The sequence below is a fragment of the Ovis canadensis genome, chromosome 15 (genome assembly GCF_042477335.2).
Source record: "Ovis canadensis isolate MfBH-ARS-UI-01 breed Bighorn chromosome 15, ARS-UI_OviCan_v2, whole genome shotgun sequence".
Taxonomy (NCBI): Eukaryota; Metazoa; Chordata; class Mammalia; order Artiodactyla; family Bovidae; genus Ovis; species Ovis canadensis.
In genome coordinates, this window is record NC_091259.1 from 12488532 (window position 1) to 12500936 (window position 12405).

Sequence of the window (12405 nt, forward strand, 5' to 3'; positions counted from 1 at the left end):
TATGCAATATTGCTCTTTATAGCATTGGACCTTGCTTCTATCACCAGTCACATCCACACCTGGGTATTGTTTTTGCTTTGGCTCCATCCCTTCATTCATTCTGGAGTTATTTCTCCACTGATCTCCAGTAGCATATTGGGCACCTACTGACCTGTGGAGTTCCTCTTTCAGTATCCTATCATTTTGCCTTTTCATACTGTTCATGGGGTTCTCAAGGTAAGAATACTGAAGTGGCTTGCCATTCCCTTCTGCAGTGGACCACATTCTGTCAGGCCTCTCCACCATGACCCACCCGTCTTGAGTTGCCCTGTGGGCATGGCTTCGTTTCATTGAGTTAGACAAGGCTGTGGTCCCAGTGTGATTAAATTGACTAGTTTTCTGTGAGTATGGTTTCAGTGTGTCTGCCCTCTGATGCCCTCTTGCAACACCTACCATCTTACTTGGGTTTCTCTTACCTTGGGCATGGGGTATCTCTTCACAGCTGCTCCAGCAAAGCACAGCCGCTGCTCCTTACCTTGGAAGAGGGGTATCTCCTTACCGCCACCATTCCTGACCTTCAATGTGGGATAGCTCCTCTAGGCCCTCCTGTGCCTGCTCAGCCACCACTCCTTTGGTTGCTCCTCCCAGCTGCCGGCCCTGGCCTTGGGCATGGGTGGCTCCTCCCAGCTGCGGCCACTGGCCTCGGGCTTGGGATGGCTCCTCAGGGTCACCACCCCTGGCCTTGCACGAAGTGGCTTCTCCCAGCCGCCCCTGACCTCGGACATGGGGTGTCTCCTCCTGGCCGCCACTGGCCTCGGACGCTGGGTAGTTCCTCCCGGCCACCGCCCTGACCTTGGACTCGAGGTGGCTCCTCCCAGCCATTCCTGCACCATTGCAGCCTGGCACTCTGGGCCGCTGTCCCTGACTTCGGACGTGGGGTAGCTCTCAGCCGCACTTAGTGCGCTGGCCCACTGCCACCGCCTGAGCTTAGTGCCCACATAATCCTCATATAATTCTGTAGAGTTGGCATCATCATTTTAGATGTGACAAAGAGGTAAAGCAATTTACATGTAGTAAGAAGACTTGTAGTTTTAGAGAACTGTCAGGCAGGCTGGATGGCTCAGTGAGGGGCATAGCACCAGGGACCTGAGTCATGTTTCCCGTTAGCTGGGAAAAAAAACAGCATTCCTTGACCAAATTAGGAAGACTTCCCATACACACCAACCAGAAAGAGACAGGACATGCGCTCATCCTGCCTAGCCAATCATGTAACACCAGCTACTCCTGTAACTGAGACAAAAAACTGCCTGTATATAAGCCACCATACTCCTTTGTTCAGGGCTCTCGTCAGATTCCGACATGTCGGATGAGACTTGGGCCCTAGCGCGCTAGAAATAAAATTCCCTTCTTGCCTTTGCATCACTGTGGTGGACTTGTTCGCTTTCTCGGTCGGTTCGGAGATACGGGCTCAATGCATTACATTTGGGGGCTCGGCCAGGATCTCTGGCCTGCCGGGGAGGACAACTCTCCTGGTAGAAGGGAATAATCTCGTTAGGAGTTGAGAGCTCTGAGCACCGGTGCTAGCAGTGCAGAGGCCTAGATTAAGTCCGGGGCCCAGTATCGTATTGGGGAGGCATCTAGGTGTAAAGTGAAGAGGCAAGTCCAGCGTAAGTCCGGGTCCCCGGTAGCAAACCGGGAGGGCAGCTGGCACTGAGGACGTCCTGACGGTAAGACACGTGCAAGTAGAGAAGGGGTCTCTGGTGCTATAAAGGAGACTGAAAGTAATATTGAGAGTTGGAATCAGTTTGTTGTGTCATTTTTGTGACTCTGTGTGCCGGCACTGTCCGTGTGAGTCTTGTTGTCATTGTCCGTGTTCTCTGTACCCATGGGGCAATCTACTTCTACTCCGCTGTCTCTGATGACTGACCATTTTTCTGATTTTAAGTCTAGAGCTCAGAATCTTTTGTTACTGGTGAAGAAGAGCAAATTGGTGACTTTCTGTTCCACCGAGTGGCCCACCTTTGACGTCGGATGGCCACAAGAGGGAACCTTCAATCCCCAAATTATCCAGGCAGTTAAAGAGAAGGTGCTTACCCCTAGTCCTGCCAGACACCCAGACCAGACTCCCTACATTCTGGTCTGGCAGGATCTAGTGAGAAACCCGCCGGAATGGCTTAAACCCTTTGTTCTCGCTCCTTCTAAACCTCCTTAACCTCCCCGTCCCTCTTCCCCAACTCCAACCTCGCTAAACCCACAGGTGCTAGTCATGAAAGCTTCTGAAGAAAAAGAAGAAAAGCAGGACGAGAAACGACCTAAGCCGGTGTTCCAGGAATCTTCTTCTCTGTCGACGGTATCAGGCCTTGGGTGCATTGCAACCACGTACACCCAGCCACTTCAGCAGAGCAGGAAGACGCTAAAAAAGAATGGGAAGCATCTCTGCAGCCGTCCAACCCCCTGAGGCTGAAGCTCTGGTGTCGTCAACAGGACCAAGGCAACTCATCTGGACCATCTTATGGATGACCATGTTACTCTGCTCCGAAGCTGCCAGCGTGAACCCGCACCAACCTGTCAAAATCACCTGGAAACTGCAAAATGGACTAACATGTGAGATGCTTAACTCCACCACCGCAATACATCCACCAAATACTTGGTGGCCAGACTTATACTTTGACCTTAAGCCGGTGGTAAATGTACCTTGGAAGAGGGGCTACCTCCGGAATCATGCATTCTGGGCATGTCCAGGTGTACCCAGGCACAACTAGAAGATCTTCGTGGGGATACAGGACTCTTATTGTAAATCTTGGGACTGCGTAACTTCCAATGATGGGTCGGAGGTTCCGGGGTATAGACGGTGGGATGTAGGAAATCAGGACTTGCCCATAGCCAGGTGGCTAATACCACAGATGGGGGGATGATGGGTCTGTTCACACGCGGGGCTGACTCCATGCTTACACAGCTCAATCTTTGACCCTAAAAAAGAATTATGTGTTATAGTGGCTGTGATACCAAGGATACTGTATCGACCCAAAGAAGCTGTATATGATTATTGGGCCCACAAATTGACTCTTAATCAATAAGAAAGAGCTTATAAAGTTAAGAGAGAGTCCATTACTGCCATAACCATAGCAACTATGTTCGTTCTGGGAATAGCTGGGGCTGGAACTGGAATAGCAGCTCTGTCCATGCAAAGTCAAGGATTTAACTCTTTAAGAGCGGCCATAGATGAAGACATTACCCGTATAGAACAATCTATTAGTCATTTAGAATCATCTTTAACTTCACTATCTGAAGTGGTACTGTGAAACAGGAGAGGTTTAGATCTGCTTTTTCTGCAACAAGGAGGACTTTGTACAGCCCTAGGAGAAGAGTGCTGTTTTTATGCTGATCACACCGGAATAGTCAGGGAATCTCTATGGCCAAAGTGAGAGAAGGATTAGCCCAACGTAAAAGAGAACGTGAGGCTCAACAAGGGTGGTTTGAGTCTTGGTTTCAACAGTCCCCTTGGTTGACCACCCTAATCTCCACGTCGCTGGGAACCCTATTAGTACTTCTATTAATGCTTACCTTTGGCCCATGCATTATCAATAGACTTGTAGCCTTTGTAAAGGAACACATAAATACAGTACAGCTGTTCGTGCTTCGGCAACAATATCAGACTGTGTCTCAGGAACCAGAGGAAGATTCCTCTGTATGATCTATGAACAGGGGGGAATGTCAGGCAGACAGGACGGCTCAGTGAGGTGCATAGCACCAGGGACCTGAGTCATGTTTCCTGTTAGCTGGGAAAAAAACAGCATTCCTTGACCAAATTAGGAAGACTTTCCGTACACACCAACCAGAAAGAGACAGGACATGCACTCATCCTGCCTAGCCAATCATGTAACGCCAGCTACTCCTGTAACTGAGACAAAAAACTGCCTGTATATAAGCCACCATACTCCTTTGTTCAGGGCTCTCATCAGATTCCGACATGTCGGATGAGACTTGGGCCCTAGCGCGCTAGAAATAAAATTCCCTTCTTGCCTTTGCATCACTGTGGTGGACTTGTTCGCTCTCTTGGTTGGTTCGGAGATACGGGCTCAGTGCATAACAAGAACAAGATGATGAGTAGGTAGACACGGAGGAGTAGGTGGACGTGGAGTACCTCTCTCTCCATGGATACATGAGGAACACACCTTCAGACACAGAAGTGCATGCAGAACACCAGCTGAGAGTGGACAGGAGTACCTGACCAGCAGAAAAGAATATATAGAACCACGCAAAACTAGTGAGGATGATGGAACTGGGAGGAAAACAGGAGTGTTGGTAGGACTGGATCTGCCCTTGGCTGGTGGGGGAACTGAAACAGGGATATGATCCCCACATTGGGACAATTGTCTGAGTCAGAGGAGAAACATTCAAGGCTGAGAGAAACAGCTGATCTGTGGCAGCCTAAATGGAATGAAAACAGACAGTCCTTGCCACAGCCATATATATGCTGGACAGGAATGCAGGTCCCCTGGAAGGCGCAGCAGCTAGGAGCTGGAGTTTAGGGACTATGGAGCAATCCCAGGGTGAGGGCTGCTGTTGACTGTGGAGAGACAGATCGAGGGGGTGTGAGGGAGGAGATTGTGGTGGGAAATGCCAGTGGAGGAAAGCCAGGCAGCCATGGAAGCAAGGAGGTACTGCTGAGTCATGTGTAGGTGGTGGAGCCATCCCCATGGCCTCTCTCTCCCCACACACCAGTGTCAGCAGCCAGTAGAGAGGCTGGCCCATCAATTGCCTGAGGCACTGAACTACAGAGTAGGACCCCACCCAGGATGCCTCTCTAAGTGCCTGATGCATTGAACTACAGAGTAGGACCCTAGGCAAGGGATCCCGCTAAGTGCCTGAACAGGTGGAGCTAGGGAGAAAGATTGGCCAAAGAGGCCTTCTGGTCTTCAGCCACAAGAGGCTTGTAAAAGGACTCTAATAGGGTCATAACTCCTGCGGTGGAGGCAGTCCACGTTCCCAAACACTTGGCATCACCTGGATCCGCAAGCCAAGGAGCTGCGCCACCTTCATACTCAGCTCTCACTGGGGCAGAGCTGCCACAGGCAAAAATCTCGCATCTATGCACACAGGTTTGCCTCAGTAGTGTCTGACCCTTTGCGACCCTGTAGGCAGTGCCCTGCCAGGCTTCTCTGTCAGGTGGGGGTGGGGGTTGGCGGGTTCTCCAGGGAAGAATACTGGAGCATATTGGCCAACACTGGTTGCCATACCGTTCTAGAGCACTATATTTCCTGCTGCCCTAGCCACCAATTCCTGAGCACCTGGTGCTGCCAGAACCCTTGCAATGCAAGCAGCTGCATCACTTCCACACCAGGCCCTCACAGGGGCAAACACAAGTCCTCCAGTGCAGCCTCAGGAACAAACCCCAGTGGACGACACAAATGCAGAGGTGGAAATAAAGCCACAATTGAAACCCAGGGACAGTGTGGCTAAGGAAGAAGACCCAAAACCTTCCCACCAGCTGTACAAGTTGCAAATTAAATCCACATGACCAACTAGGCAGACTGTGTCTACAGAATATATAAAAGGTAATTGAGCACTCCCATAAAAGAAAACGCACTAGTTCTGATAGTGTGGACATTGGAGGCAAGAACACACAGGAGTAGGACCAGATTAGAATATGAGCTGCCCCCACAGCAGGTCCAGGGATCAGCACAGTGTTGGAGGGCATCCTAGGGAGGTGAGGTAGACTGTGACTCCCTGAGAGATAAAGGACTCTGACAGGAATGACTTAAGGAAAACATTTATTATTCTTATGTTTTGACTTGTTCTGTAGATTCTTTTGGATTGGATTTTTTTCTTTTTTTTTTCCTTCTCCCATCCTCTGTTGTTATTGTCGATTTTATTGGCACTATCAAATCTAATTACGCTTTTAAGCTTTTTTTTTAACCCCCTCAGGCAGGGTTTTTACGGTTGTTATAAACCTCTGCCTCTATTTTGGGCCTTTGCAGTTCTGAGGAGTATTCCTTTTTTTTTCTCTTCTTTGTTTTTAATTTTAATTTTTAATTTTTTAAACCTATTATCATTTTTCTACATTGATTCCTTTGTTTGCTTTTCCAACTGTTCTTTTCTCCTTGCAGTTAATCCTTAATGTATATGAATCTTCTTTATCAACCTCTGTTTAACTTTGCATATCTATTCTTTCTTTCCTTTCTTTCTTCTCCTCTCAACATATTTGTTAGTTTTGTTTTCGTTGCTTTATTCCCCACTTGGCACTTTGCTTTAGTTTTGCTTTTTAGTTTGTGCTTTAGTTAGTTTTGTTCTTAACTAATAAATATATTTTATATAATATATTTTGTTCTCATGGTCAACCTACTGTATTTTTGGTGGACTGTTTAGACTCTGCTCATGAATGTATATGTATATGTGTATATTCTGTTGTTTTAATTATTATTTGCCTGATTTTGTAACTGCCATTTTTCTGGGGTTCATCTTTGGTTTCTTGTTTTGGAACATTTGTTTTACCCTCACTTAATGCCATAACAAACCACTTGTGGAATCTTTGTTTCTGACCAGAAATCAAGCTCTGAACCTTTGGAGTGGGAGCACTGACTTTAAGACTGGAGATTACCAGAGAACTAACCCTAGGGAGTATCAAATAGTGATAGCTCACACAAAGGAAACCACTTGAACACAGGACAGGGCATCCCCCTACCACCAGTATCACCCTGTGCAGGACACCTCATCTAAACAACAAACAAGACAAAAATACAAACCCAATCATCAGCACTAACAGGTATAAAAGGAGAAACTGACAGTAACACAATCAAAGTAGGAGACTTTGACACCCCACTCACACCAAAGGACAGATCATCAAAACAGAACGTTAGTAAGGAAACACAAGTCTTACATGACACATTAGATGAGATGTATCTCACTGATGTCTTCAGGATATTCCATCCAAATGCAAAAGAATACACCTTCTTCTCAAGTGCCCATGGAACATTCTCCAAGATAGACCACATCTTGGGTCACAAATCAAACCTCAACTTCTCTGACCACAATGCTATGAAACTAGATATCAATTACAAGAAAAAAAACTGTAAGAAACACAAACACATGGAGATTAAACAACACATTTCTAAATAACCAACAGGTTGCTGAAGAAATCAAAAGGGAAATCAAAAAAATTCTAGAAACAAATGACAATGAAAACATGACAACTCAAAACTTATGGGATGCAGCAAAATATTTCTAAGAAGAAAGTTTATAGAAATACAATTCTACCTCAAGAAACAAGAAAAACATTGACTAGACAACCTAACGTTATATTTAAAACACCTGGAAAAAGAAGGGGGAAAAAAAATTAGTAGAAGGAAAGAAATCATAAGGATTCAAGCAGAAATAAATGAAAAAGAAATGAAAGAAAAAATAGTAAAGATTAATAAAACTAAAAGCTGGTTCTTTGAGAAGATAAACAAAATTAACAAACCTTTAGCCAGATTCATCAAGAAAAAAAGAGAGAAGAATCAAATCAACAAAATTAGAAATGAAGGAGAGGTTACAATAGACAATGCAGAAATACAAAGGATTATAAGAGACTATTATGAACAACTATATGACAATAAAATGGATAACCTGGAGGAAATGGACAGATTCTTAGAAAAGTTCAATATTCCAAGACTGAACCAGGAAGAAATAGAAATTATGAACAACCTAATTACAAGCACTGACATTGAAGTTGTGAACAAAAATCTCCCAAGAAACAAAAGCCCAGGACCATATGGTTTCAAAGGAGAATTCTATCAAACATTTAGAGAAGAGTTAATGCCTATCCTTCTAAAGCTCTTTCAAAAAATTGAAGATGAAAGAACATTTCTAAACCCATTCTACAAGACCACCATCACTCTGATATCAAAGCTAGACAAAGACAACACAAAAAAAGGAAACTGCAAGCCAATATCACTGATGAATATAGATGCAAAAATCCTCAACAAAATTTTAGGAAAAAAAATCAGCAACACATCAAAAAGCTCATACACAATGATCAAGGTGGTTTTATTCCAGGAATGCAAGGATTTTTCAATATACACAAATCAATCAATGTGATACACCATATTAACAAACTGAAAGATAAGAACCATATGAAAATCTCAATGCATGCAGAAAAAACCTTTAACAAAATTCAATACCCATTTATGATTAAAACTCTTCAAAAAAATGGGAATAGAAGGAACCTAGCTCAACATAGAAAAGGCCATATATGATAAGCCTATAGCAAACATTATTCTCAATGGTTAAAAACTGAAAGCATCCTCCCCAAGATCAAGAACAAGACAAGGATATCCATTTTCACCACTCCTATTCAGCATAGTTCTGGAAGTCCTAGCTACAGCAATCAGGGAAGAAAAGGAAATAAAAGAAATCCAGATCAGAAAAGAAGAAGTAAAGCTCTCACTGTTTGGAGACGACATGATACTGTACATAGAAAACCCTAAAGATAGTATCAGAAAATTACTACAGCTAATCAGTGAATTTAGCAAAGTCGAAGGATACAAAATCAATACACAGAAATCACTTGCATTTCTATGTACTAACAATGAAAAATCAGAAAGAGAAATTAAAGAATCAATTCCATTCACCATTTCAACAAAAGAATTAAATATCTAGGAATAAATTTACCTAAAGATACAAAAGAACTGTACACAGAAAATTATGACACTAATGAAAGAAATCAAAGAAGACATAAATGGATGGAGAGCTATTCCATGTTCCTGGATAGGAAGAATCAATATTGTGAAAATGACTATACTACCAAATGCAATCAACAGATTCAACGCCTTCCCTATTAAATTATCAATGGCATTTTCCACAGAACTAGAACAAAAAATTCCCATTTCATATGGAAACACAAAAGACCCCTAATAGCCAAAGCAGTCTTAAGAAAGAAGAATGGAGCTGGAGAAATCAACCTTCCTGACTTCAGATTATACTACAAAGCTAAAGTCATCAAAACAGTATGATACTGGCACAAAAACAGAAATATAGACCAATGAAACAAGATAGAAAGCCCAGAAATAAATCCATGTACCTATGGGTACCTTATTTTTGACAGAGGAGGCAAGAATATACAATGGGGCAAAAACAACCTCTTCAATAAATGGTGTTGAGAAAATTGGACAGCTCCATGTAAAAGAATGAAATTAGAACACTTCCTAACACCATACACAAAGATAAACTCAAAATGGATTAAAGACTTAAATGTAAGACCAGAAACTATAAAACTCCCAGAGGAAAACATATGCAGAACATTTGATGACATAAATCAAAGCAAAATCCTCTATGACTCACCTGCTAGAGTAATGGAAACAAAAACAAAAGTGAATAAGTGGGACCTCATTAAACTTAAAAGCTTTCCCAAAGCAAAGGAAACTATAAGCAAGGTGAAAAGACAACCCTCAGAATGGGAGACAATAATAGCAAATGAAACAACTGACAAAGGATTAATTGCCAACATATGCGAGTAGCTTCAACAACACAATGCTAGAAAAACAAACAATTAAAAAGTGGGGAACAGACCTAAACAGACATTTCTCCCAGAAGGCATACAGATGGCTAACAAACACATGAAAAGATGCTCAATATCACTCTTTTATTATTATTTATTATTATTATTATAGAAATGCAAATCAAAACTACAATGAGATATCACCTCACACTAGTCAGAATGGCCATCATCAAAAAGTCTACAAATGATAAATACTGGTGAGGGTGTGGAGGAAAGGGAACACTCTTGCACTGTTGGTGGGACTGTAAATTGATACAGCCACTATGGAAGACAGTATGGAGATTCCTTAAGAAATTAGGAATAAAACTACAATATGACCCAGCAAGCCCACTCCTAGGCATATACCCTGAGGAAATCAAAGTTGAAAAAGACACATGTATCCCATTGTTCATTGCAGCACTGTTTACAATAGCTAGAACATGGAAACAACCTAGATATCCATTGACAGAAGAATGAATAAAGAAGTTGTGGTACATGTAAAAAATGGAATATTACTCAGCCATAAAAAGGAACACATTTGAGTCTGTTTTGATGAAGTGGATGAACCTAGAACCTATTATACAGAGTGAAGCAAGTCAGAAAGAGAAAGGTAAATATCGTATTCTAACACGTATATACAGAGTCTAGAAGAATAGCACTGAAGAACTTTTTTACAGGGCGACAGTGGAGAAACACACATAGAGAATAGACTTATGGACATGAGGAGAGGGGAGGAGAGGGTGAGATACAAGGAAAGAGTAACATGGAAACTTACATTCCCGAATGTAAAATAGATAGCCAACAGGAATTTGCTGTATGGCTCAGGAAACTCAAACAGGAGCTCTGTATCAACCTAGAGGGGTGGCATCAGGAGGGAGATAGGAGGGAGGTTCAAAAGGGAGGGGATATATGTATACCTATGGCTGATTCATGTTGAGGTTTGACACAAAAGAGCAAAATTCTATAAATTATCCTTCAACAAAAAAAATAAATTTAAAGAAAAAGACTTGTAAATGCTATATGTTGGATTTCTACTCAGGTTTTCTGACTTTTGTAAACTAAATAGATCATTTAGCCCAAGAGGATCCAGTTTCAGATCTATGGTACATAAACACACACAAACACACATACATGCAAATAAAAGTAATTAAACTTAATCCCAATGTACTCACTTGAAGATATTAATGGAAATCCAATTTATGACCCATGGAGCCATGACTAAAATTAAAAACTCCTCTCCTCTCCAATTTTCTCCCATACACCAGTGTGCTCCCTCTCTCTCAGCTCTCTAGACCTGCTGCACTCAGAGGCATTGCTTCTCCACCCTCCCTTATTTACAGGCACCCACCCACTGGAAGCGGCCCCTTGGAATCCTGCTGTTCCCACCAACCATGTTCTTTGTCTCTGGAACCCCAGGCTCTGCTCCGTCTTTCTCCCCAGAGGCAGAAGCCCTCAAGGCAGCCCTGGAAGGGGAGGGATGGGGAATGTGTGCAATGGGGCAAAGGATGGTCATCAGGCTTCTAAAAGGAAGTCCTCAAAAATAAGGAAGTGCTTCAGAGAAAGGCTAGATCTCATTCTGACTGCTTTTTCATAAGAAATTCTCATGGAGTATTTTGGATAAACAGAAACCTCTACATTGTTACACCTTTGATCATTCATGTGTGAATGATTCATATGGTATGGGCAGAAAATAGAAGTTAGTTTAGGAACCAAAACCAGATTTCTTCATAAAGGACAAGCAAATCACCTTTGTTTGGGGAAACACAATGTGTGGAAGCATCATCTTGACTGAAGAAAAATAGTCCTGAGATGGGCCAGGAGCTACACACAAGAACTACATCACTTTATGTAATGAAAGACAGACTTTGGGTTTCTGCCTGGCATCCTCACATATAAGAAAGAAACAGTATTTACTGGGAGGCTGGAGTGGAGGGGAGCCTAGAGTATTGTTTAAGTTCTGTGTGGAGGTTCTACAAGGCCAGGAATGGCCAAGACCCTTTTAAGGAGAGGCATGGCTAATAGTGCAATTTGAGGTTATATTCCTGTCCCTACAAACACATATATCCTTTCACAGCTCCAAAGTGAAAGAAAGTGAAAGTGTTAGTAACTCAGTTGTGTCTGACTCTTTGTGACCCCATGTCTGTCCATAGAATTTTCCAGGCAAGAGTACTGGGGTGGTTGCCATCTCCTTCTCCAGAGGATCTTCCCCACCCAGGGATCGAACCTGGGTCTCCTGCATTGCAGGCAGACTCTTTATCAACTGAGTCTTTAGATCATGGCCCCAAACCTGTGAATCTTCCTATTTATGCAGCTTTGAATTGGTGATGCCTAGGGAAGGGGACAGAGAAGGCAATGGCAACCCACTCCAGTACTCTTGCCTGGAAAATCCCATGGATGGAGGAGCCTGGTAGGCTGCAGTCAATGGGGTTGCTAAGAGTCGGGCACGACTGAGCGATTTCACTTTGACTTTTCACTTTCATGCATTGGAGAAGGAAATGGCAACCCTCTCCAGTATTCTTGCCTGGAGAATCCCAGGAACGGAGGAGCCTAGTGGGCTGACGTCTGTGGGGTCGCATAGAGTCGGACACGACTGAAGTGACTTAGCAGCAGCAGCAGTAGCAGGGAAGGGGCAGGATGGGGGAATGCATGCAATGGGGCAAAGGAGGGTAATCAGGCTTCCCAGAGGAAGTCCTTAAGAATAATGAAGTGCTTCAGAGAAAGAGAAAAGCAATTCAAAGTCAGGGAAAGAAGAAGCAGCTACATCAGCTTGTGAAACAGGACTTGCTTCACATCAGTATAATGTAGAGGACACAGGTCAGTCTGATGGCTAAACACTCCTGTCCTGTCATCGGAAGACCAGGGATCGAACCCTGGCTACATGGTTTTTGTTGTTCAGTTGCTAAGTCATG